Genomic DNA, 25,725 nt, shown 5'->3' with positions numbered 1-25,725 from the left:
AACCCGTCATAAAAACTGCTGGCAAAATATCGATAATACTCCTAAACACACAAACCCAGGAGGGGGAAATCATGGCAGTACATGCCCTGGTACCTCCCTCAAACTCCCTACATTATGTGCCAACATCCCAGGAGGGGGAAAGTGTAATTGCAATGGAACAGTCAAAGGTTGATAAAACAGCTACACATGTAGTGAAGTTTGGATTCAGGTTGTCATTTACAACCAAGTAAAAAATAGTGGATTTTTGTTAAAATAAGTAAAATTAGGAGTGATTTTCAATAACTGGCATCAAGCATTACTATGAAATCTCTGCCCACCTGGCCCCAACAATGAATCAGTGTCACCAATACCTAGATAAGCTTCCTCATGTCCTCATCTGCTCCAATATGCCTAGTTGCTCCTCGCTGCTTGTGGGTATTGGATGTCACAGCCTGGCTGTCAAAGTTCTTCCAAATCTAATATTTAACCACAATCTAGCGTATCCAAACCCTATATCTAGCTCCCTCCCACCCCCCCCAAGCAAATGGTGTCTGCTTTGCCTTCCTGAAAGTCCTGTTTCACAAACTAGGGATGTGCAGTCTCAAATTGCTTGAGTGATTCCCTCTGTCAAAAGCACCCTGTGTTGTTCTTTCTTCTTTACAGATCCTACCCATCAAGAAGTCCCAACACTTACGACACCTCCTCCAGGAAGCCCCCCCTCACTATTTTCACCCTATTGAAGTTTTCCTGTGAATGTGTTTTTTGAATGGTAACTTAACGACCCTTCATTAGCCTTCATCTTGTATTGCTCTCAACCTATTTAATGTGCATTTCCTCATCCATCAAATTGTGTCTTCAGTATCCTACCTCATCACAGCTGTTGCAGGTGGAATTCCCTAGGACACAGGGAGATGCTGGGATGGAGATTAGTGTGCAGGAAGTTTGTTGGGTTGTGGCTCAGGGGAAAACATCACCTTCAGGGGCTAAGGGAGAAGCTGAGCTGGGACACAGTCACCAAAAATTCACAGCTAAGCCCACTGGGCGCTCTGAAGCTGAGATGATCCTTCTGAGTCTCAAGTTGGAAAGAGGGGCTGAGACTTTATACTCTGTGTTGGTCGTGGCTGAGCGGTCCTGGGAGGGGCTGCGACCTGGGCCAGGGACTCCCTTCAGCAGTCAATTCCAGAATAAGCCGGGGTTGGAGGACTCTCTGTGGCAGCTCCCCCAGCTGCCAGGGGACCAAGTCCCTTGATCCTAAAGGGGGAGCTGGTTGTCAACTCTGAGGGCTTAAAAGGAAGTGAGGAAAGAAAGGGGGAGATGGAAAAGAGGGAAGAAGGGGAGGGGTCCATCGTGTTACCCTGGGTCTTGTTTGGAGCAGTATGTGACAGGGTAGTCACTCCCTTATTAAGGCGACGAGCTGCAAGGAGACAAGAAGACGGCCATGCAGAGCAGTGGTGTCCTGACCAAGGGGCTCTGCTGGCCACTGGTTGAGCTGGGATTTGCACCCACGCATGTCAGGCTCCAGGGTCCCCCTTCATTGTCCTCTCAGTTGGCAAACTGAGCCTCTGGTCACGTCATCGTTTGGAAAGTATCTGGAGATGTTGAAGGAAAAGTGGGCTCAAAACCAAGAAAGAGAATTTTGAAAGTCCTCTGCTTTCCCTGTAATCCTTAGAGACTGAAAGAAAACTTTCATAGAAGGAAAATAATTCCGTGCACAATAAAGGTTTTTTTTAAGGTAAAATTTAATTTTGCCTAAAGTAAAGAGTATCCAGAGACCAGACTTTCTGTAAAGCCCAAAAAGGAATTCAAATTTTGGAGATAAAAGAGTGTGCCTGGAATGTGTTGGAATCTGAAATTATAAACCTCAAAGAAAGCCCACGGCGCAGGCATGATAATGACTCCCTCTTACAACCCACAGAAAATCAAATTCCAGGAAAGAGAAAGATCAAAACGATAGAGGCAGGGAGGAGAAGCGGAGGCAGAGGTGAGCCCAACTGGCATGACCTGGGCGACTTGAAAGTATTATTCCCGCTTCCAACTTCTGAAGCTCATTTAGCGGCCAGTTGTCACATAAGGGAAATAGGAACCACGGAGGCCTTTCCTGCAGCTCAAGAATCTGAATTCATCTCAGAACACCCTCCCTCCCCCCAGGAGGAATGAAAGTCCAAGGCTTCTAGAAATCATAATACCTTCTGCCCCCAAGGATCTTGGGCCAAACTGGGGTTTTCATCCAAGAGTGTGAGGCAGGACAGTGAGTGAGGAATTTTTCCTAGAATCCATCCTTAAATCCATGCCTTTTTCAAAATATTTAATGCTTTTCTCTAACACCTTATAGTTAAAATTCACCAAATGGCTTTCTGTATTCATCCTGTAAATCTATACATTGCATTTACCGAGTATCATCTGGTCTTGATCGATTTTTCTAATCTGTACTCCTCTCAGTGAGTTGTTTCCTAATTGACCTCTCCAAATTAAGAGACTTAGAGATCTTAGATTTATTTTGTTTTCTAAGCACTTCTCTCTTTTGCTCCTCTGGAGTTAGAAATTGCAACTCTTGGTCATTCTAAGGCTGATGTTTCAGTTACAGGATCTGGGGCTAAATCAACAGGTCAGATAGGGTTCAAGGTGCAAATTAGCCTGCAGGGGGAATGTGGATAATTCCAGATCTCATTACAGCTGTGCTTTCCAATTTTGCCTTCCTGTGAACTGCTTAAAATGCAGAAAAAGTCCACTGAGACACCCCTTCTCTTCCATGCACCCCCTCGTCTCCCTTATTCTGCTTCTAACCCCTTCTGATGCTGGGAAGCAACATGTGGGAAGATGAGCCAGAGGTAATTAGACTGGCTAATTCCCTGACTGGTGGGAAGAGACCGCTGAGCGTGGAAAACACTGAATTAGGCAGAGCCCTCGGTTCAGTGGACCACCCTGGGATGTAACCTATTGATGCAGGGTCCTGGAGGCTCTTGGATAGGCTTTACTATCATCACTGACATTGGAGAACTTTCAGCTGTAGGCCAAGAGTCTTTGCTAGAGGTTTTTGCTTTAGTAAGAATGGAGGGATTTTCAAGGGTTGAGGTTTGAATGCACGGAAAAACAATTAATTACCTTTGGTCATGGAAAAGAAAGTAGCTGGGGAAAAAATGGAACCCATCTGCTAATTAAAACTCTAAGAGTTGTAGGAGGAACAATTACTCGAAGGCACTATCTCTCCCACATTCCTGCAAACAGATTGGCCTCAACACCCACACGTGGAAAAACAAACGCCAGTCACGCCTGGATGTTTCCTTGAACATGTTTTCTCTTCCCCCTCACCACCTGATCATTAACGTTACTTTGATGGTGAGTTGCCCATAAGCTCGTTGCTTATCTGGAAAAATTATTTTTGCCCACTTTTATTCTAAAGCAAAGTCACAGGAGTGGGGAGGCTGGGACCAACACCAAACCCAGATCAATTCCTTCCTGTGTGTGAGGTGAGAAAAAGACCACCTTCTTCAACTCCAGATAGAACACAAATCTCTGGGTGGCTGAGGACTAATTATAGTCATTCATAGCGTAGGAGAGGAATATGCTTTAATTGTTCAATGTAAATCATAATTGAGGAAATGTGGCTAAAAATAGTTTTATAAAGGCAGATGACACTATGACATAGGTTAATGTATAGAGGATGCGTTTCTAGATTTATTTCTAACTACAGATACACTGGGGTACCTGCCTGAGACTAGTCCTTGTGCTTTTTAAAACCTTGATAAAGACAAGCAGTGGATTTGAGGAGGGGAGGTGGCTATTTTAAAGTCACAGGCAGCTACTGCTTTCTCTGGAGGTGGACACCTGAATTTCACCCTGGCCGGCAGAAGCATTCTTGTTTAGGAATTTAACCGTCTGTATTAGGAGCAAAAAGGAGCTGGGATGGTAGCCAGAAGGATGCAGTGACATGTCTTCATTTCACACTTGCTTTGTAAAGCTTCACACCAGGCGTCAATGCAGATTAAATAACTCTGCTTTCAGGGAAGGTACCTCTTTGGGTTTTGGTATGGTCTAGGTGAGGGGAGCGACTAAGGAAAGGCCTTAGGAGGAACACTTGTTTCTGATGGGACTTTCTAAGGGCCAGACACCCCAGAAATGGGCTGGGCTGTGAGGACTGAGGGGTGGAGGCTGGCACTCCAGGTGGGTGAGAACTCCTCAGGGACCCACCCTTGGAGGGACCTTATCACCTACAATATGGTGATTTGGAACAGCCATATCCAGCCCCCAGTGCTGTTCTCTGATTCCTGAGGAGCTAAGGCAGGGGCCATGCCAATGTGGAGGAACTTTCTCTGGGAAGCCGTAGGAAGGGAAACAAGTAGGACTAAGACTTCTGTGGTCAAGCAGGACATTTGAGAGGGGACATGCCAGCCAGAGAGACATGTCTGAAATACCGAAGTCAGTGGTTCTCAACTTCAGGGGCTTTGACCCCCAGGAAACATCCGGCAGTTTCTGGAGACATTTTTCGTTGTCACGCCTGGAGAGGTGCTGGTGGCATCTAGTGGGTAGAGGGCAAAGATGCGGCTAAACATCCTACAGCAACACACTCCTCCTCCCACAGCAAAGACTGTCTAGCCCAAAATGTCAACAGTGCTTAGGCTGAGGAACTCTGACCTAGATGGATGTAGTAAATGCACTTGGATGTTCATATGCAAATATACTAAAAGCTCTGTCTCAAAGGTACTAGTAATGTTGGTTTTAAAACAGAAGGTTGGGCTCCCCTGGTGGCGCAGTGGTTGAGAGTCCGCCTGCTGATGCAGGGGATGCAGGTTCGTGCCCCGGTCCGGGAAGATCCCACATGCCGTGGAGCGGCTGGGCCCGTGAGCCATGGCCGCTGAGCCTGCGCATCCGGAGCCTGTGCTCCGCCACGGGAGAGGCCACAGCAGTGAGAGGGCCGCGTACCGCAAAATAAATAAATAAATAAAATAAAAAATAAAACAAGGTTGTCTGGCAAAAAACAAGACAACGAGATGTGTTTATTGAGGGTCTAGTGTGTGTTAGGTTTTGTTATGTGCTCTGGGGTCCTAGAAACCAACAGGACGAACTTCTTGTCCTCATGGAATTTATATTCCAGTTGGGAGGGCAGACCCCTAAGAATCGGGTACACTTCAGATCATAATTATGCTATCAGCTCTTGTGAATTAACACATTGAATTCTCCCAACAACCCGTAGTGAAATATGTGCTACTATAATAACCTCATTTAAAAAGACACTGAGGCCTTGGACCGTAAGAACCTTGTCCAGGGTCCCACCACTGACAGTGAGTCCCAATCTTTACAGCATTTAAAATTGCTCTTACTGTCAAACGGACTTTAGAGCTTCACTAGCTATATGATTTTTGGTACCATAATTTAATTTCTCTTGCTTCTTCCTTTATGTGTAGAATGGAGATAATAAAAGTATCACAGAAGGTTTTGGTGAAAATTAAGTGTGTCGCGTGATAGAAAGCTCCTGCACAGAGTGAGGGTTAATAAGTCGTATAAGGAAAGTGGAAAGTAGAGAGAGAAAAGCTGAAAACCTGCTTTAGACCAGTGGTCCTCAAAGTGTGGACCCAGGATCAGCAGCTACATCTGGGAGCTCATTAGAAATGCAGACTCTTGGCCCCCAGCTCAGGCCTAACTCTGGGGCCGGGCCCCAGCCATCTGGGTTTAATACGCTCTCTGGGTGACTCTCATGCACGTTGAGGTTTGAGAACTAATGCATGAGACCAGTCTGAGGCGGTGGTGTTTGGGCTGTGATACGGGGGTGCTTCTCCACTAGATCCTAACTTCCTCCCCAACTACAAACTTTTATTTTTTTTTCAGTTTTTTTTGAAACTCTATATTTCCTCCCTTCTCTTTTGCTGTTTCTTTACTTTTGCTTGGCTTCATGCTTAACCGAACCCTTCTCCTCACCTTCCACGACCAGATATCTTCCCTGATACTCTTCCACACCCTCAACTGCTCTCTACCTTCAGTTAGCTGGTTCTTAGCTCTCTTCATTCATTCATTCATTCATTCACTCATTCATTCATTAAAAATCATCTGGGAGAACACAAGGGCAATAATATCAAAGAACAAATGCTTTTTTAATAACAGCAGAAGAAGGTAATCATGGGAGATGCATGGAAACACTAAAGAGAAATAGCTGGATCAGCTGACTAAAGATGATTGAAATGTTCTACCTCTGTTTTCTTTAAAAGCAAAACCCGACAAACCAGAAGGGAATGAACTGCTGTTCAGTCAATGTCGGGCACTTCCTGATTATTCTCTGCCGGTGCCTTGGGTTTGTCGTTGTTTTTGTTCTTCTTCTTTTGCCTCCAAGCCTTTGCTCACCCTCTTCCCCCAGCCAGCTCTGCCTCCCTCCTCCTTCACCTCCATCAGGGAAAGTCCCCCATCGTTTAATGTCCAGGTCAAAGGCTGCCTCCCCCTCTGCTCCTTCCCATCGGAGGTGACTCCTCTCCCCCAGCAAGATCAGACACCTTTGTTTCTACTTCTAATCAGCGGTTGGCACATTTTGCTGCATTCCGGTCATGCAACAGATGGATGAAGGGTCTTCGGGCCAGGACAACATCTCAGCTGCCTCTGTACCACCTCAACGTCTTGCCCTCAACAGTCCGGGCTGGGCTTCGCTGCAAACGATCACACATGGCCTGGGGATGAGAAGGCCCATCACCGTCTCCTGCTGCACCACACACAACGACTCCAGAGGAATCAAGGAGTTGAATTCCCAAATCTATCCAAAAACTTGAGAAATAGAAATAAAGGGCAGCAAAGCAACTTACAATTGCAAAGTAAATTGCAGACATTGGTGGAGACAAGATCAATGAGGCCTATTATATAAAGCAAATAAATTATTCAACAAAATGTAATAAAGTTATAAATGTGAACACAGGAATGACAGAAAAAAGTATGTGACAACAGCACAGATGAAAATCTGCTCTATAATTACACTGAAATTGATCAATAGTCATAAGGTCGGTACCCAGATTCCTGTATAAAGTAGCTAAAAGGAGATGAACAGTTTCTACACAAGAATATATAGACAATAAATCACCATGTGGAAAAATCAGGGCTTTTTTTAGCCATTGAAGAAATGCAAATTAAAACAATTAAAATAGATCATTATACACCAATTAAACTTTTTTTCTGATAAAAAAAATTATTTTGTCAAGGCTGTCAGTCTCTCTCTTGTTTCTCCAGAGCCAGGGCCAACACAACAGTGAATCCAATAAATCTCTCCAAGGTAAAGTTTGAAAATATGTAAAAAGAATAATCACACAGTTCCTACAATTCAACTCAGTTATTAGATTTGGGAGAAAATGTATCAAGGAAATAATCTCAAATGGGCGAAAGAATTTTGCTAATTGTAATTTAAAAATCAGCAAACCGAAAAGGCCTGGCAAGTACTGTGCAGGGCCTGGAAGTTTACCTGGCTTGCAAGCTAACAAGCTACCCTGTAACTGTTTCCTAGATGCTGTCAGAAGACAGGAGACCCCCAGGTCAGAGACAGAGGACTGTATTCCTCTGGGGAAAAGCTGTAGCCAGAGCTCCAGGTTCATGTATGCTGGCTCCCTACGTTTCCCAAGTCCCATGGGGGTTACGGAAAGGGCCTGGGCTGGATCCTGCACACACAGGGGTCTCTGTTACAGGAGAGGAACACTGAGCTTGGCGGGCTCACCACGGCTATAGTAATGGAAGCAAGCTTGCCTTTTGCCCATGGGGAGAGGCTACTTCATCTTTTAAGGTGGCTTGCTGCACACACAACTCTGAGAGATGGCCTAGATAATGAGGAGTCAGGGCCTTGTAACCTTGGCCTGCCCTACATGAATGTGCAGGGGGGCTCAGGGCTCCCGGATCACCTGTCCCAATAGCGACTCATTCACTCATTCAACATATCCATTCAAATTTATTGTCACCTTCTATATGCCTTGCACTGAAATACAGTTGACCCTTGAACCGTGCAGGTCCACTTATACACGGATTCTTTTTTCTATAAATACCTACTATAGTACCGCGTGATCCACAGTTGGTTGAATCAGCGGATGCGGAATCACAGATAGGAGGGGCTGACGGTAAAGTTATAGGTAGATTCTCCACAGCGCGGCACCCTTAATCCTCGGCATCTCTCGAGGGTCAACTGTAGAGGTTAAGGATACAGTGGTGAATAAACTTCCTGCCTGAGAAGAGCTTATATAGTAGGGGAGGCAGGTATCCAAAAGGAATTAAATAACATGATGGCACTCTGTGAACTGTTGTGAAGACAAAGCGGAGGAGTGGGATAGAGCCGTCTTTAGACAGAGCGATGGACAGGGAAGGCCTGAGATGGTGACACTGGACCAGACACCAGAAGGAAGTGAATAAGCCACACGCCTACCTGAGGGAAGAGCATCCCAGGCACACCCCAAAGCCCTGAGAATGGGATGTGCTTGTCACCTTCAAGGAACGGAAGGCCGAGCAGCTGGGGTGTGGCGAGCAGGGGAGAGTGGTCTGAGATGAGAGTAGAAAAGCCCAAAACGACTTGTAATGGAGACAATGTAATTTTCTAAAATGACAAGCAGACTTTTTACATGAAACGATTTATACAGAAGAAGTCAATGAAACCCATCAGACTGAAGCCCCAGTCCAGTGAATGGAGGGCCATTTGGTGTCATGGACAAATGGGGTATGGGGGTCGGAAGAGCTAAGCCCCCTGCATCAGTCACCAGGCGACAAACCTCTCGCTGTTGCTCCATCTGCAAATAGGAAAAATGCCTAAAAAGCTTGCGGGTAAGATCAAGTGAAATGTGTGAATGTATTTTGTAGTTACAAATATTGGAGAGAGTAAAACCGTAATAACTGGATCTGCATCAAACATCACAAGAGAATGGAATCTAAGCTTTGAACTAGAAGTTAAAAATAGTGGCAATTGGGCTTCCCTGGTGGCGCAGTGGTTGAGAGTCCGCCTACTGATGCAGGGGACACGGGTTCGCGCCCCGGTCCGGGAGGATCCCACATGCCGCGGAGCGGCTGGGCCCGTGAGCCATGGCCGCTGAGCCTGCGCGTCCGGAGCCTGTGCTCTGCAACAGGAGAGGCCACAACAGTGAGAAGCCCGCGTACAGCAAAAAAAAAAAAATAGTGGCAATTGTCATCATTTATTGAACACTTAGTCAACTATTAAACCATACTTTTACAATAATCTCCTGACAGGTGTTAATTATCCTCATTTCTAAAATAAGAAAACTGAGTCTCCAAAAGCTTAAGTTGCTCAACGTCTCTCACCTAATACATGGAACAATATAAAAAAATATAACTATGAAGAGAGTATATAGCAACACGAAAAATGTTAAGAGAAATCTGGAAAACAAAAAATTGACTTTAGGCATGAAAACTGTATGTGGATAGAAGCAAAAACGGGAAAATAAAAGCATGTCCTGCATCCGACTGGGGCAAGATGAATGCTTTTACATTTTTGATATTCTTTGCTCTCGTTTGCCCAATAAAATAGGGAGAAAATTCTTGTGAAACTATTTCAGTTGCTAGTCACCATTTTCTTCTAAAGGATGGTCTTTGTCATGTCAATTTTCGTCTCAAATCCAGCTTTTTCCACGATCAAGTACAAACCCTGCTGCTTGGCATTTGCACTCTGCATGTCCATCTCCTGGTGGCTTTGCCCCAGCTACCCACACTCTGGCCAGGTCCCACCCTCCATTCATCTCATCCAACATCTAAATGCCTTCCTGACAGTTCAGTAAGCCTAAGGGCTTCTCCGACCACAGCTCCCCGCATCTCTGTGATCCCTGAACAGCCCATCACTTCTGAGATTTTTTGTCAACCACTTGACACTTACGCCTGCAAGTCCAAGTATTTTTATCTTGACTCCTCTGCCTGTTGCTCTTTATGCCCCAGGAGTGAGTCTGTGTGTGTAAGCAAGACCAGTCCCACACAGGATGCAGAAGGCAAAAGTCCTCACTCTGTGAATGGATGATGAAGGGAGAGTAAGGAGGACATTCTTTGTGTCCCTCCTGCAGGGTCCAGATCCCCAAAGATTGCGCCAGATGCCAGGGGTGGGATGCTCAGAGGACCAGGGAAGAAACACTTCCCTCCACTGCAGCCTAGAGAACCTTTCCAGAAAGAGCCTCTTCTGGGCGGCCTGCTCAGCCTGAGGCTGTTCCCAGGGTGTTGGTAAGAAGCCAGTGAATGACCACCAGTCGAGCTGCCCTGACAAGAGAAGGGGCAGTCTGGGCTCTGTGTTCTTTAGGTTCTAGTCTACTCCCAGGAACAGAAGTATTGCGGCTTTAGGCTGATTTCATTTTGATTGAACTATTTTTTTAAAGTGTTAAGAGACTGAAAATGGGGGCTGGGCGGCAGGTTAGGGGAATTTCACTTCTCACTGGTTTCTACCTTTGCCCAGGGGTCAACAAAATATAACCCGATCTCCACCCTGGATGTGAAGACTGGAAGACATACACTAGGGTCAGGAACTTCCGCAGCCGCAAAGGGAGGGCGGGGTGGGAATGCGGGTAGGGATGTGATGGGACGGGTTAGGGATGGCATGGCGAGGAGGAGGCGAACCCTCCCGCGTCAGAGCCTCTGCCAAACTGCCTAGAAGCTGCGTTCTTTCTGCACAGAGCCAGAGAGGGAACTTCTTAAGGCAGCAGGAAGCCTCGCCCGGCAGAAGTGTGGCGAGTGAAGCGGCAGGCAGGATGGTGCCGGGTTGAAGAGCTTCCTGTTTGACATACCCAACACCTGAGTCTCCTAGTTCACCTAGGATGGGGATCCAGGAAACCAGAATCTCTCTGTCCGGTGCCTCTGTTTCCGGATGTCAAACTGTGCCCCAGGCTGGTCCCAGGGATCCGCGAAGGTGGCGGCCACGGGATTCCTAGGCGATTGTGAACCTTCTCAGCGGACTCCCGCGTTGGGGTTCTCTCCGCGCGGCGGGGGCGGGGAGACTCGGCGGGACAGCCTGAAGGCCCGGCTCCAGTCGGCGGGCTCTCCGGACCACCCGCCCCCGCGCACCCCGGGTGCAGCTCTGCTCCAGGGGCTGCCGGCTCGTGGTGGAGTCCACTCTCCAAGGCCGCCCTGCGCGCGGACACCGCGTGCTCTCAGATTCCCAGCCCTACGACAGCCTGTTGCCCCCGGGACGGCGAGGAGAGGCGGGAAGGACTGGCGGGCCCGGCGGAGCTGGACTCCTGAGGGGTCCCACTATTTTTTTTTTTTTTTCCTCCACTGGAAAAGAGGTCCACGAGGGCTCCAAGCAGAGGCGCCAAAGGAGGGCTGCGGCACAATGAGGGACCATGGTAGGACGACCTGGACCCCTCTCTGCCGTCCCCGGGCACACAGGGCCCCCCTCCGACGCTCGCACCCTCCCTGTCCACGCTGAGCGCCAAGGGCGCGTGCGTCCCCGCCGAGGAGCCGGGATCCCGCACGCCCCGCGCCATGGAAGCAGCTAACCTCTCGGTGGCCTCCACCGGGGTCGCCCTTCGCCTGGGACCCGAAGCCTAGAGCAGCAGCCCAAGCCCCGGCGGGGTCGTCCAGTTGACCCCAGGCGGCGCCGCCCTGCCTGGTCGAGAGCCGCCCTTCTCTGTCTTCACGGGGCTGGTGGTGACGCAGCTGGTGCTGCCGTTCGCGGCCACTTTCCTGTGGAACCTCCTGGTCTTGGTCACCATCCTGCGCGTCCGCGCCCTCCACCGTGTGCCGCATAACTTGGTGGCCTCGACGGCCGTGTCGGACGTGCTCGTGGCAGCGCTGGTGCATCACGCCCCTGAGCCTGGCGAGCGAGCTGTCCACGGGGCGACGGTGGCGGCTGGGCCGGAGCTTGTGCTACGTGTGGACCTCCTTCGACGTGCTGCACTGCACCGCCAGTATCTGGAACGTGGCGGCCATCACCCCGGCCCGATACTGTACCATCACGCGCCACCTGCCGTACACGCCGCGCACCCGCCGCCGAACCTCGGTGCTCATGATCGCGCTCACCTGGGCCCTCTCCGCGCTCATCGCCCTCGCGCCGCTGCTCTTCGGCTGGGGCGTGGCGAACGACGCTCGGCTCCAGCGCTGCTAAGCGAGCCAGGAACCCTCCTACGCCGTCTTCTCCACCTGTGGCGCCTTTTACCTGCCTCTTGGCGTGGTGTTATCTGTCTACTGGAAGATATACAAGGCGGCCAAGCTTCGCTTCGGTCGCCGCCGCAGGGCTGTGCTGCCGTAGCCCGCCACCGTGCAGGTGAGGCGCGGGTTGAGCAATGGGGATTTGGGGAAGCGGCTCGCTGCGGGAGGAGGAAGCGTGGCGAAAGGGAGAGCTGGCGGTGGAAGTTTGCACACTTGGCGCACGCGCGAAAAGGTTGGCCACCAGCGCAGCCCGAGCGGCCGGGGAGTTTGCCATCTGCTCTCCTGCAGCGCACACCGAGGGGCTCATCACCTGCGCCTGGCGCGCACGCGAAGGGTTCGCCACCTGCGTGGCTGGTGCGCGCGGGAGAAGGGGAAGGGGGCGACATGGGCAGCGTTGCTCGGTAGCGGTGAGGGCACGTCTGATTTCGCTGCGCCCTCTGTTGCTTTTCCCCAGGAGCTATTGTGTCCGTGCGAGTCTTTAGCCGTCAACTTCCTAGTCCCGGCTAGACCAAGCGCGACTGCAGGGGGCTGGGAATACGTCCTGCAGATGAGCGAATTCCTGTGACCATGCGCCCCTTATTTAATGTCTCCACTGCGCCCTCGTCCACACCCTGCTGTCCAGAGGCGATTCCCCAACCCTATCGGCCAGCTCCCTGCCAAGGGGGAAGTGAGGATAAAAATGAATCCAAGTGTCACTTTGGTTTCACTGTCCCAACCCCAGTGCTATCTTTTAGTTACTTTGGAACGAGGTAGAACTGTGGGTTGAAATCCCAGCTGGGGACGTTGGGGCAGTTGCTTAATCTCTGTGGGTTTTGTTTCCTTAACTTTAAATAAGTGAATTCCTACTTCATAGGGCTGTTGGTTTACGTGAGATGAAGCATGCGAGGCACCTAGCGCAGTGCCTGGCAAACGGGGAATGGGGGGCAGAGCTGGCTGGAGCAAGGAGATCCACAGCGCGTTGCCTGGCAATCTACAATGGGCCCGCACATAAGCCTAGAAATGAATGAGATGGAGGAACCTGCATTTGGCAGAACTTCTCTCCATTGTATTTAGAGTCGGGGCTTTCTGCCTTTTGGCCAGACCCTAACAGATGACAGTTCCCTCCTCACCCTGGAAGCCCCAAACTCTCCTTTTGAGTGAATGGGGGTTTCAGGCTCTCAGTCCTAGAGAATAACAGGACTTATTGCCCCTTTCCTAATACAATATATGGACCAGGGAAAGGGGGCATGAGGTGGGAAGGAAGGAGACGGGGTAATTTCTTCTGTTGTTAGTTTTGTTTTACTTTCGAAAGTTAACTCCGATACTTAGGTTATTCAAACGTGGGTATTTTTAAAAGCAGGCGTCTCGCCAACCCGCACACCCTTCATTAAATGGCAGGGGAGTTTTGTAGGATAAAATAGGAATGTCAACTGGAAAGTGTTGGTAGGGGAGAGCTTTATTCAGAGTTAATGATGTCCTTTGAAAGGTCCCTCGGAAATCCTGGGGTGATCATCGCTTTTCTCTCTGCTGGCCGAGGTAGGGCTGACTTTTACTGGCTACATCAATCCAGTGCGCACCCAGAGACATCATGGTGAAACGGATGCTAGAAAGGCTTGCCAAGCCTGAGTTGAGTGTTCATTTTTGACAGAACCCATTCAGGCAGGTGATACAAAGCAGGTGTGCCTGGTCGGGAGCCTGGCCAATGGGGAGGCCACTGGCAGGGAGAAAGAGTTCTAGGAGGCGGGGCAGCGTGGTGCCCTGATTTAGCCACCTGCTGGCGCCACCTGCTGGGGCGAGCCCCTGCCGCACCTTGTACTGCAAGTCTCTGCTCTAGGACACAGCATTGGTCTAAGTCAGGCTAAGAGTCCTGACTCATATGATGCTGAGATACATCTACAGATGAGATGGGGCTCGAGAACACCCTGCTTCTTTAGGCTCCAGCAAGCTGTCACTCAAACTCCTGGGTAATGTTGCTGAGTCAGCATTTGCAAGCTTGCTGACCACAGGACACCCAGACAGAAATTTAAAATAATGTGCCGGGAGTACTCTCTCCATGCGTTCCCCCACCTGCTTTTGTCTGACCTCCGGGGAAATGAGTCAAGTTGCATTTAGGTCCTGCAAAGTGTCTTTACTGCTTTCTGTGGGTGATGGAAGTACTTGGGAAGGCAGAAGGCCTCTGGTCATGAAGCTGTGCACACCCTTCATCTTTTTTCAGGATTCTGTGACTAGGTCCCAACACTAAAATAGTATCAGAAAGGGATCTGCAACAGTGCCTCAATTTTTTAAAGCAGAGAAGGAAAGAAATGCTGACTGAGTTCCCTCTTTCAGGCACTGTGCCACTTTACCTACATCCTCTTATTTAATCCTCAGCGTCCAGACAAATTGGCATTAGCAGGATAAGCTAAGATATGCTGCGTAACATAGAAGCCCCAGACTAACGGTTTATCTCACTCTCACTCAAAGTTCAGTGTGGGTCTGGTGGCCCTCTTCCTGCTCAGCTCTCCTCCAGGCGGTAACTCATGGATCCAGGCCCCTTGTCATTCTTGAGCTATGCTGTCCTGAACATGTGGCTTCCAAGGTTTCTGTGGAAGGGGAAGCAAGACCTGGGGATACAGCAACTTTTACCTGCCTTGCCCTGAAGTGCCCCTTCGGGTCACAGTCCATTGGCCAGACACTGTGAAAACTTGGGGAGCCTATGGCTCTTTGGTGAACACTAACCGTCTTCGCCACACAGCTCTCATTTTACAGATGATCAAACTCAGGTGCCATAAAGTGAGTTCCTCCACGACCACACAGTTATGGGGTGGAAAAGCTGAAGTTTGTCCCAGATCTAAAAGTCACTGTTCTTTTTCACCCCTTTTTCAGTATGCCATGCTCTCTCCAGGAACTTAACTTCTGGGCACTGTCACAAACATCTCACAAGTATCTAGACCTTCATGGGAGACAGGCAGTCATATCCCAGTCCAGGTGGGTCATGGGGATGTCAACTGAAAACAAAAGCACAACCTAAAAGATGAGAATTATGTTTTATTCAGTGGACTTTCTGAGGACTTAAGCCCGAAAACAGCCTCTCAGGTCGCTCTGAGGGATGGCTCCGAAGAGGTAAGGAAGCAGCCAGGATATATAGAAAAAACAGGTAGTCGGAACTTCAAAAGATTACTGTTAATTAAAGAAAACCTGATATCTTAAGTTTGTTTTTGTTTTTTTATAAATTTATTCATTTATTTATCCATCTTTGGCCACGTTGGGTCCTCGTTGCTGCGCACAGGCCTTCTCCAGTTGCGGCGAGTGGGGGCCACCCTTTGCCGTGGTGCATGGGCTTCTCATCGCGGTGGCTTCTCTCGTTGCAGAGCACAGGCTCTAAGTGTGTGGGCTTCAGCAGTTGTGGCACACGGGCTCAGTAGTTGTGGCTCGCGGGCTGTAGAGCACAGGTCCAGCAGCTGTGGCGCACGGGCCTAGCTGCTCCGCGGCATGTGGGATCTTCCCGAACCAGGACTCGAACCCATGTCCTCTGCCTTGGCAGGCAATTCCTAACCACTGGGCCACCAAGGAAGCCCCAGATATCTTAAGTTAATGCATTTAGCGCTTGTCTATGTATGGGAAGATGCAAGAGTCTGGGCTCATTGAAATCAGCCCTTTGATTTGCACCTTAGCTATCTGGGGCTTGTATCTTGCTTTTCTTTGTCCTGAATCCCCTCAGGGTGCACAGTTCAGTGGCTGATGGCTTGAGGACCACAACATCCTCTGTTTACTGACATGGCAGGCGACATTTTTCACGCACAGCGAGCAGGATCTCAAAACTATGCCCGTGAACACCTTTCCAGGAGAGCTGAACACAGTTGAGCACAGAGGTACTGCCAGCTTCTCTTGGGAGACGGGATTCATTCCCACCTGCATCCTTTTTGTCAGCCTCATAGACTGAGCGCGACACATAGCGTATATTCTGCCCTCACCACACACACCTCCCATGGGTTATGACTGTTTCCTTCTGCCCTGTGCCTTTTACTGCTTAGAGGAAGAAAGAAGCAAAGCCAATAGAGATGATTCGGTTGGCTTTTAAAATGCGACATCAAACATTTTGTTCTTTTTAATTATCTGATATCTGTGCACAAGTTGATACTGGGGCCATGTTATTCATTAGGTACAGTGAGGACACCACCGAGAGCCACCATACTTATAGGGGCCCGTGGAAATAGTTTAATTTTAATTTCTTTTAGAGGAAAAAATGAATATAATTGTTAAGGAATATGTAAGCATGAGCCCAGCCTCGATTATATTAGTCTTTATAATAATATGGTCATAAAATATAATTTTTAATATTTTTTTAATGGAGGAAGGACCCACAGAGGCAAGGATGCCTCGGGCTCGTGAAGGTTATAATGTGGCCCTGGTTGATACCCTTCACTCATTCACTCAATCAATAAACATGTGTTGGGAGACAGTGTGCACAGTGGTTAAGAGCATGGGGTTTAGAAGCAAGGAGGCCTGGATTCCACTTCTTTCTGTGCCACTTATTAGCACTTCAGCCAAGTAAGTTCATCTCCATCTGCATTTCCATCTGTAGGTAAAATGGAAATATTGCCATCTGCCTCTTAAAATTCTTGTGAAGAATAGATGAGATAATAGTGTATATGGAGTAACTAAAATAGTAAACCCTAAATGATAGCCGCTGTACTGTCTTCATTATTATTTTTTGAAATTCTTCTTATAAATTATAAGTAATAAACTATTATTTTATACCTCTTACCATTATAGGTGGGTTTGTTATTTATTTCTTAACAATTAGTACAAAGCTTAGTGTCTTAAGACAACAAAAACGTATGAACTTACAGTTTCCATGGGGCAGGCATTGGGAATGGCTTAGCTGGGTGGTTCTGGCACAAGGTCTCTTGTGGTTGTAACTGTGGCTTGTTTGCATGTCTGTTAGCAGGACGTCTCTACAAGGCTGCTTGAGTGTCATCACAACACGGCCGCTGGCTTCCCCTAGTCTGAGACAGTGAAGCAAGGAGGCAACTGCAGTCAGTGCCTTTTATGATCTGGTCTCAGAAGTTATATTGCATCACTTCCCTTATATTCTGTTCCTTAGAAGTGAGTCACTAACTCCCGTCCATACTCAAGGGAGGGGGAATTAGGCTCCACCTTTGGGAAACGTGTCAATGAACCCGTGGACATATTTTAAAACCCCTTCAAAAGGACACGGAGATGGTTCAACGTTACTTGACTGACTTGTAGTGACCTATGCATCAGACAGTGTAGTAGCCTTTGAGGTTTCATAGAAGTGGTCTCTGATCTCAGGGGATTAATTTTAGTAAGCCACAATTACAGAATTAATAATAAATTCTTATAGGTGCTTTTCTAGAAGTCTGTCCAGAGGGCAGTGATCCCAAAAGACTGATAGTGTACGTGAAAGCACTTTGGAACCTGTAAAGGTCAAAATAAATTTGTAATATTGAGCTATAGCATTTATGATGACTTGGATCTGAATTTTAAATAATGTTATATTACAAAATATTTGGCTCTCCAACCCAGTTCTCCACCTTAGTAGATTTGTGTTGCAAGCATACAGTATATAAGCCCTAAGTGACCTGAAATCTGTACAGAGCCCTCGACGTTTTTGCCACTTTTCCAATGTTTAGTTGTGATCTGTTCCTCTCCAAAGACCAGCGGCTGGTGGGCTTGTGTACAGAACCACGTGTGGGACCTGGGTTCAGTCAGAGCTCAGATATGGGAAGAGGATGGTGGAAAATCATCACCCTTGTTCTGATTCCAACTACTAAAAGAAATATGACTGAAACACATTCCCATGCCAGACTGCAAGGTTATTTTAACTTTAGAAAAGTAAATTGCATTAATCAAGTTGTATCAGTGGTAAAAATACATCTGGCTTATGGTTTGATTCTTTTAAGATTGGCACTGAGAGTTTCCAGAACTACTTAGGTGGATGAAGGAGCGTTTTCTCTATACTTTTAGAAATATCCCTGGCTTTCCCCTCTCTATAAACTTCTCCCTTGTTCTCTTACATCATTATGTTCATTCTGGCTCTTTACATCTGCTTCCGTTTCTCTTTTCTCTGATTGGACTGCTGGGGAAGAGTGGAAAGGGCAGGGGGAACGAAGGGGGATGTAGATGAGCATGGTGCAGGGATCGTGTGTTTTCATCAATGACATTTAAATCCATGTAGTTCTTGGAGAAGATTGAGCTTCTCAGTGGAAGAATGACATCCAAACTCCTTGGTCATTAACCCTTTGGTAAGTCACAGAATTCGCTGAAGATCGAACAAACCTCTGGACTTGCTGTCCAGAAAGGCACGTAGACATTTGCTTGCCCAGCGTGCCTAGGGCACTCCCTGAAGCCCATCTCTGGAGAGTGATGCTCAGCCTTTCCTCCTACTGGCTCTCCGAAGGGATGGAACCCACAGTGCAGCAGGAACTGGAACTCTCTGAGGCAGGGCCGTGGTGGTCAGGGGAGCCATGGCCCCCTAAGAGGGCAGGTCAGAACACTGAGGCTGGACAATGCGTGTGCAAAAGGCAAAATCTCCCCTCTCTCCATTACACCATACTCCTTCTGTGCAGAGACTCTCTGGCCTGGGAGTCTAGGCACCTCAGGGTAAGAGCACTTGCCTCAACAGATGACCTTCCATTGGCCTCCACCCATAAAGGGGGGTCACTAGGTCAGATGATATAAGAGCAAAAACAAGTGTCGTGTAACTTTAATTAGCACACTTGATTACAATTTCCCCTTCTCATCATTAACTCCAGTGGTGCCTTCGCCATTCCAGGGTGACTAACAGCCCCGCCAAATCCATGTTTTCCAAATATAAGAAAAATAGTAATTGTACTTTATGTTATCATCATACCCAAAAGTTTAGCAAAACTGTACTCTGTGGTGTATATAATTACCCTCAAGGGAAAATTAATATTTTTCAAGCCCAGCAGTGCTCTGCCTTTATTTTTTTTATTTTATTTTTTTTACATCTTTATTGGAGTATAATTGCTTTACAATGGTGTTTTTATTTTTATTTTTTTTTTTACAAGAAAATGTCCTTAATTTATTTTCTGGCTTCTTTTGCACAAGAGAAGCAGCTGAGAAGATTTCCTGGTCTAGTTTGTCAGACAAGCTAGACAGCTCCTGTTTACTTTGAGGGGCTATTTTGGTTAGTTATCTCTTCAAGATGCCTTTGCAAATGCAGCTCGGAGCTTGGTTATCTCAGTACACCTTGGGCAGAGAGAATGGAGCTCCGGATATCACAACTCCTGACCCTCCGAGCTCTGGTTAGAAATGGGGGATTCCAGTTACAATCCAGATTGCCTTCAACCAAAATCGGAAACGCCTCAGTGCCCTCTGCCCTCCCTCAGATGTTGTAGGGCTTGACTAGTCACTAGGGTTAGTGTATCTCCTCACACCAGCCTTGTGAAGAGCCTCACTGTACGGGGTGCCTGACCATGCGTCACAATGCAAACTGGTTGGTCCCAGAAGTGATTAGTAACCTTCCTTCTTTCTGCTTTCCTTTTCTAGTTCTTATTAGGTTGTTCATCTGACAACATTAGAGGTTTACATATGTTTGTGGGTACTTTCTGTGGCAGCTGGAATTTTTCTTTTCTTAATTGGGGGGGAAGGGACAAGGGGACATGAAGCTGACATTTCTGAGGTCCTGCCATGTACTACTGTCTCACTGTCATCCTCCAGGAAGCCCACCATATAGATAAGGTTCTTCATGGTTGGAGATGTGGAAATGGGGGCTCCGATTGGAATCCTATCTAATCACTAACTTGCTCTGAGCCTTGGTTTCCTCATTCCTTCTTTACTGGCTGCTGTTATAACTGAGTAAGTTGGTGTGTGGGACCACATGGCAAATACTAAATGACTCTCAGGAACTGTGAAGGTCTGAGATTTTAGCTTGTTTGCAAGCAAACAAGTCGGCCTACCCTAGTTTACTGGACGCTGGCAGAAGGCAGGAGACTCCCGGATCAGAGTCAAAGGCCTTTATTACTCATGGTACACAGGCAGCACCAGCTTCATGTGTGCATCCGTCCCCCTTTCCTTCAAAGTTCCATGGGAGTCACACGGAGTGGCCCACTCGATTGGCCTCACAAGTAGTAGAGAAGCTCCCAGATTAGGGAACTCAAGTCTGTATTGGCCAGGGTTGGCCAATAAGTAAACTTGCCCTTTGCTCTTAGGAAACATGAATCTTTTATGATGGGTTGCAAGTAAACCTGCCTTCTTTTCTACTGGGAGACACTATCTCTATCTTCCAAGGCTGTTTGCTCTTCAAACATCCTTGACAAGCTAGTCCAAAACAAGGGCTGTCACTGTCTTTGCTAGCAAAATGTGCAGAAACGCAAGAGACTTAGAGTTTTCACCCCCAAATATCTATTTATTCAGTAAGTGTTTATTGAGATTTTAATATAGGCCATATATTACAAGGTGCTGGGGACTTTTCAGTGGACAGGACACACGTGATCCCTGCCCTCCTGGAGTGTTGATCGTGACACGATATTCAGAATGACGATTCAGAATCCATGCCCTGATATCAGAGTGCTTATGGGAACAGTGGGACAGAATATTTGAAATTGGGACTTGATGGGGAATTCCAGTATGTAGTCCCTATATCCACAGTAGGTGATTAATAAATCTCTGAGAATATATTGTCTGGCTGATTTGGTCCTTAATTAATTTTAGGTGGAAAAGCCTCACTCTATGGAGATGTTTAGATGAACGCATCTTTTAGGTCGTGTCCCCTTCCCCTTCCCTTCCCTTCCCTGGCAGAAAGAAACCATACAGGCCTGGAACCAAACAGACTGGGCAGGCACCTTGGTTCTGCTTTGCCCTGCTTGTGTGGCCTTGGCCATGACATCTGATGTCTCCGAACTTCTGTGTGTTCAGAGCACCTGTCCTTTTACAGCAGGACCAAAAAGTGTCAGGTGCTACTGGTTGTGTGCCTTCAACAGTCCGTATTTTTGCCTTCAGATTAGTGGATTCTAAGCCAGCGTCAGGCTTCTTAAACCTGAATGGTCAGTTTTCCCACAGCTGTGCAGAGGAAAGTCAGGGCCAAGAGGCTGAGGAGACACCCAACCAAAGAGGAAAGACAGAGAAGCTCAGGGCTGGCCCCAGAGCTGGGTGCCAGAGCCCCTAGACATTTCCTAGGAAGCCGTAGATGTCCATTCTGAAAGCATCCCAAGCACAAATGTGATCCTAAGATAGGTTCTGTGTTTTCTCAACTGTGAAATGGAGATAATCCCTCGAAGGATTGGTGTGAGGATGAATTAAAGTCATTCGTTACAAGTGTTTGGCATAGTCTCTGTTTTACAGCAGCTTTTCTAGTGTTGTTCTTAGTGTCTTTTGGTTTACTATTGGATATTACATTTCAAGTGAAGAAAGCCAACCTTGTCAGTCTCCTAGCAAACCAGGGGGACTGCCTTTTCTTTCTACTGCCTTTTCTGTTTCTCTTCCCCCAGGATCCCTTTGAACTGAACTGACCCCATGTCTTTACTTCTGTAGCATAACAAGGATTTGGAATTGCATTAACCCAGGGAGGAACTCAAGTGCCTGGGAGGTCATTGAGGTCACCGGAGAAATGGCTGGGAAAGTGCCCATTAGTGAGCTGAGTGGGACAAAGACAAACATCACCTGCCACTTCCTCTTGTGCTCTGATACTATTTTTCCCTCCGGAAAATGGACTGCTATGATTCATGGGGTGATTTCAGGGTGACACATTTTATCCCCCAGGCTTCCTTTGGTGGATGATGGTGGTCTACTATGAGGGAATTGGTCAGTGTTATCTCTTCTAAAGAGGAGAGGTGACCTGCAGCTCCCATCTGTCTTGGGGGGACCGGAAACCTTGGGATGGCTCATTAAAGAGGGGGTGCCCGCTGGCCCCCAGAGGGTGTGTGTTTGCCAAGACAGGCCTTTGTAAGGGACAGAGGGATGGAGAGGAGGGAAGTGCTGGTTGGTCACCACGAGAGACCTTTTCCTTCTCTCTCTCCAAGTGGCAGCGGGAGGATGCTGGGTTTACACTAACAAAAGAAAGGACTCAACTTTGTCCATATTGCCATGATCTGTTTCAGGCTGACCTAGTGGTTTTCTGAATAAATAGAGATGAGGGTGGGGGGAAGTAGCAGAGACCAAGAATTTGAAGGTAGAGCTGAGGGTGAGGTTTGCCAGGTCAGACCACGTGGTCGCCTTCTTGGCTCCCACCGTCCTGCCCCAGGCGACAGGAGACAGGGCTCTTCCTTCTGTGGACACTGAAGTGCCCCGCGGTTGGGTGACTCTCCTGATGCCTGCTTCCAGTTGTGTCTGGGAGGGAAACGAGATGTAATCCTTGCCTGGGAGCCCCTTGCCTCTGAGTTTTCTCCAGCATCATGACTGGCAGCATTCCGGGAAGGAAGAGAACTGCAGGTGCAGACCATGCTGTTGAAATGTCAACTTAGCAGCTGTTTCCTGGGCACCTGTCAGGTGCCAGGTGGTGTTGCCAGGCAGGTGCTGTACAAGGAAGACCCAGGCCTGCCGTTGTTCAGCTTGGACTAGAGGGGTGCCACATATAACACCCATGATCACACACATTGCTACAAAGGAGGGGAACATGGTACCAAATCACAGGGAGATGTGATTGAGTTTAGAGGGGTGCTGACTGAAAAAAAAAAGCACAACGTAGGAGTTGTGACTTAAGTTTTATTTGGGGCAAAATGAGGACTATAGCCTGGGAGACAGCATTTCAGATAGCTCTGAGAAACTGCTCCAAAGAGGCGGGGGCAAGGTCAGTATATATGTGATTTTGGTGAAGGGGGAATACATACAATCAAGAAAATATTTTTTTGCAGAAGGTTTCTGCTAGTCACCAGGAGCAGTGGTCACCATGAAGGATTTTAGTGCTTTTCTAGATATGAGGAGATACAAGAATTGGGCTCATAAAATCCTCTCCTGAAAGTATCTAACTATCTGAAGGCCTGTTCTGCCAGTTTTTCCCAGAGCAAAGAGGGCCTCATTCCTGCTCTCACCCTGAATGCCTTTCAGGAGGTATTTTTTGTTTTTTTTTTAACATCTTTATTGGAGTATAACTGCTTTACAATGGTGTGTTAGTTTCTGCTTTATAACAAAGTGAATGAGCTATACATATACATATGTTCCCATATTTCCTCCCTCTTGCGTCTCCTTCCCTCCCTCCCTCCCTATCCCACCCCTCTAGGTGGTCACAAAGCACCAAACTGATCTCCCTGTGCTATGAGGCTGCTTCTCACTAGTTATCTATTTTACGTTTGGTAGTGTATATATGTCCATGCCACTCTCTTTGTCCCAGCTTACCCTTCCCCCTCCCCATATCCTCAAGTCCATTCTCTAGTTGGTCTGTGTCTTTATTCCCGTCTTGCCCCTAGGTTCTTCATGACCTTTTTTTTTTCTTAGATTCCATATATATGTGTTAGTTATATGGTATTTGTTTTTCTCTTTCTGATTTACTTCACTCTGACAGACTCTGTGTCCATCCACCTCACTACAAATAACTCGATTTCGTTTCTTTTTATGGCTGAGTAATATTCCATTGTATATATGTGCCATATCTTCTTTATCCATTCATCAGTCAATGGACACTTAGGTTGCTTCCATGTCCTGGCTATTGTAAATAGAGCTGCAATGAATATTTTGGTACATGACACTTTTTTTTTTTTTTTTGCGGTACACGGGCCTCTCACCATTGTGGCCTCTCCCGTTGTGGAGCACAGGCTCTGGACGCACAGGCTCAGCGGCCATGGCTCATGGGCCTAGCTGCTCCACAGCATGTGGGATCTTCCCGGACCAGGGCACGAACCCGCATCCCCTGCATCAGCAGGTGGACTCTCAATCGCTGTGCCACCAGGGAAGCCTGACACTTTTTGAATTATGGTTTTCTCAGGGTGTATGCACAGTAGTGGGATGGCTGGGTTGTATGGTAGTTCTATTTTTAGTTTTTTAAGGAACCTCCATAGTGTTCTCCATAGTGGCTGTATCAATTTATGGTCACCTTATCTTTGATAAAGGAGGCAAGAATATACAGTGGAGAAAAGACAGCCTCTTCAATAAGTGGTGCTGGGAAAATGGGACAGCTACATGTAAAAGTATGAAATTAGAACACTCCCTAACACCATACACAAAAATAAACTCAAAATGGATTAAAGACCTAAATGTAAGGCCAGACACTATCAAACTCTTAGAGGAAAACACAGGCAGGACACTCTATGACATAAGTCACAGCAAGATCCTTTTTGATCCACCTCCTAGAGAAATGGAAATAAAAACAAAAATAAACAAATGGGACCTAATGTAACTTCAAAGCTTTTGCACAGCAAAGGAAACCATAAACAAGACAAAAAGACAACTCTCAGAATGGGAGAAAATATTTGCAAATGAAGCAACTGATAAAGGATTAATTTCCAAAATTTACAAGCAGCTCATGCAGCTCAATAACAAAAAAACAAACAACCCGATCCAAAAATGGGCAGAAGACCTAAAGAGACATTTCTCCAAAGAAGATATACAGATTGCCAACAAACACATAAAAGAATGCTCAACATCATTAATCATTAGAGAAATGCAAATCCAAACTACAATGAGATATCATCTCACACCAGCCAGAATGGCCATCATCAAAAAATCTACAAACAATAAATGCTGGAGAGGGTGTGGAGAAAAGGGAAGCCTCTTGCACTGTTGGTGGGAATGTAAATTGATACAGCCACTATGGAGAACAGTATGGAGGCTCTATGAGTATTGAATGGTGAGTGCTGTGCACCCACCGCGTTCCCAGTTCTCGACCATGGGGACTTGGTCGCCCAGCTTAACAGGTTGGGGAAAGCCTCAGCCAGTGGGGTGGGGGCTCAAGCCAGGGTGTGACACCAAGACACCTGCTCTTAACTGTCTCCCCGTCCCCCGCTTTTTAGATCATATTATTTGACATTGTAGGGACCATCACTCTCACTCCCTGAAGAGCCTTCAGAATTTATTTTAACCTACGGTTTCAAGGACTTTTTCGCCTAATACTTACTGATGGAGTATGAGATCAATGCATCTTGAATGAGGCTGGAGGGGAGGGCTCGGCCAGGGTTGGAGTGGCCTCATGTCGCTGTACCATCCAATGATACGTTTTATTTTTGAATTCCACTTTTCCTTTGTTCCCAGGTGAGGGAGGCCCCTCACGAAGCTGAGATGGTGTTCACAGCACGTTGCCCTGTGGTGGCCTTTCAGATGAACAGAGCCTTGTGGCAGGAGCATAAGGTGAAGTGGGCGGCCGTGATGGTGGGCATTCTCATCAGCATGTTCGTGCTGTACTGGAGCCCCTTCTTCCTGACGGAGCTCATCAGCCCCCTCTGTGCCTGCAGCCTGCCCCCCATCTGGAAAAGCGTATTCCTGTGGCTTGGCTACTCCAACTCTTTCTTCAATCCCCTGATTTACACGGCATTGAACAAGAACTACAATGCCTTCAGGAAACTTTTCACCAAGCAGAGATAAACCCAGGGCTTGGAGAGATGCGCAGGTAGGGTTGTGGGGAGGGAACTGGGATTTCTCCCCTTCACCGGAGATCTGGGTGGGAGCCTTCCCCACAGATGAGTATCAATGACGTTTGGGAACCATACCACTTGGGCCTGGACTATAGGAGCAGCAGAGCCAAAGGTTCTCCAGAAGAACAGCAAATGGGTGGCAAGCGTGCAGTTACGTCCT

The 25,725-nt window shown here is 47.6% G+C and overlaps 1 pseudogene; it reads left to right on the top strand.

The window, feature by feature from the left end:
• Positions 1-11,394: 11,394 nt before the first annotated feature.
• LOC136126025 (5-hydroxytryptamine receptor 5B-like) lies at positions 11,395-25,515 on the top strand (annotated as a pseudogene).
• The last annotated feature ends 210 nt before the right edge of the window (positions 25,516-25,725 follow it).

The sequence above is a fragment of the Phocoena phocoena genome, chromosome 7, assembly GCF_963924675.1.
Source record: "Phocoena phocoena chromosome 7, mPhoPho1.1, whole genome shotgun sequence".
Taxonomy (NCBI): Eukaryota; Metazoa; Chordata; class Mammalia; order Artiodactyla; family Phocoenidae; genus Phocoena; species Phocoena phocoena.
Note: the sequence above shows the minus strand (reverse complement) of the source record. Positions and strands in the feature narration are given on the sequence as shown.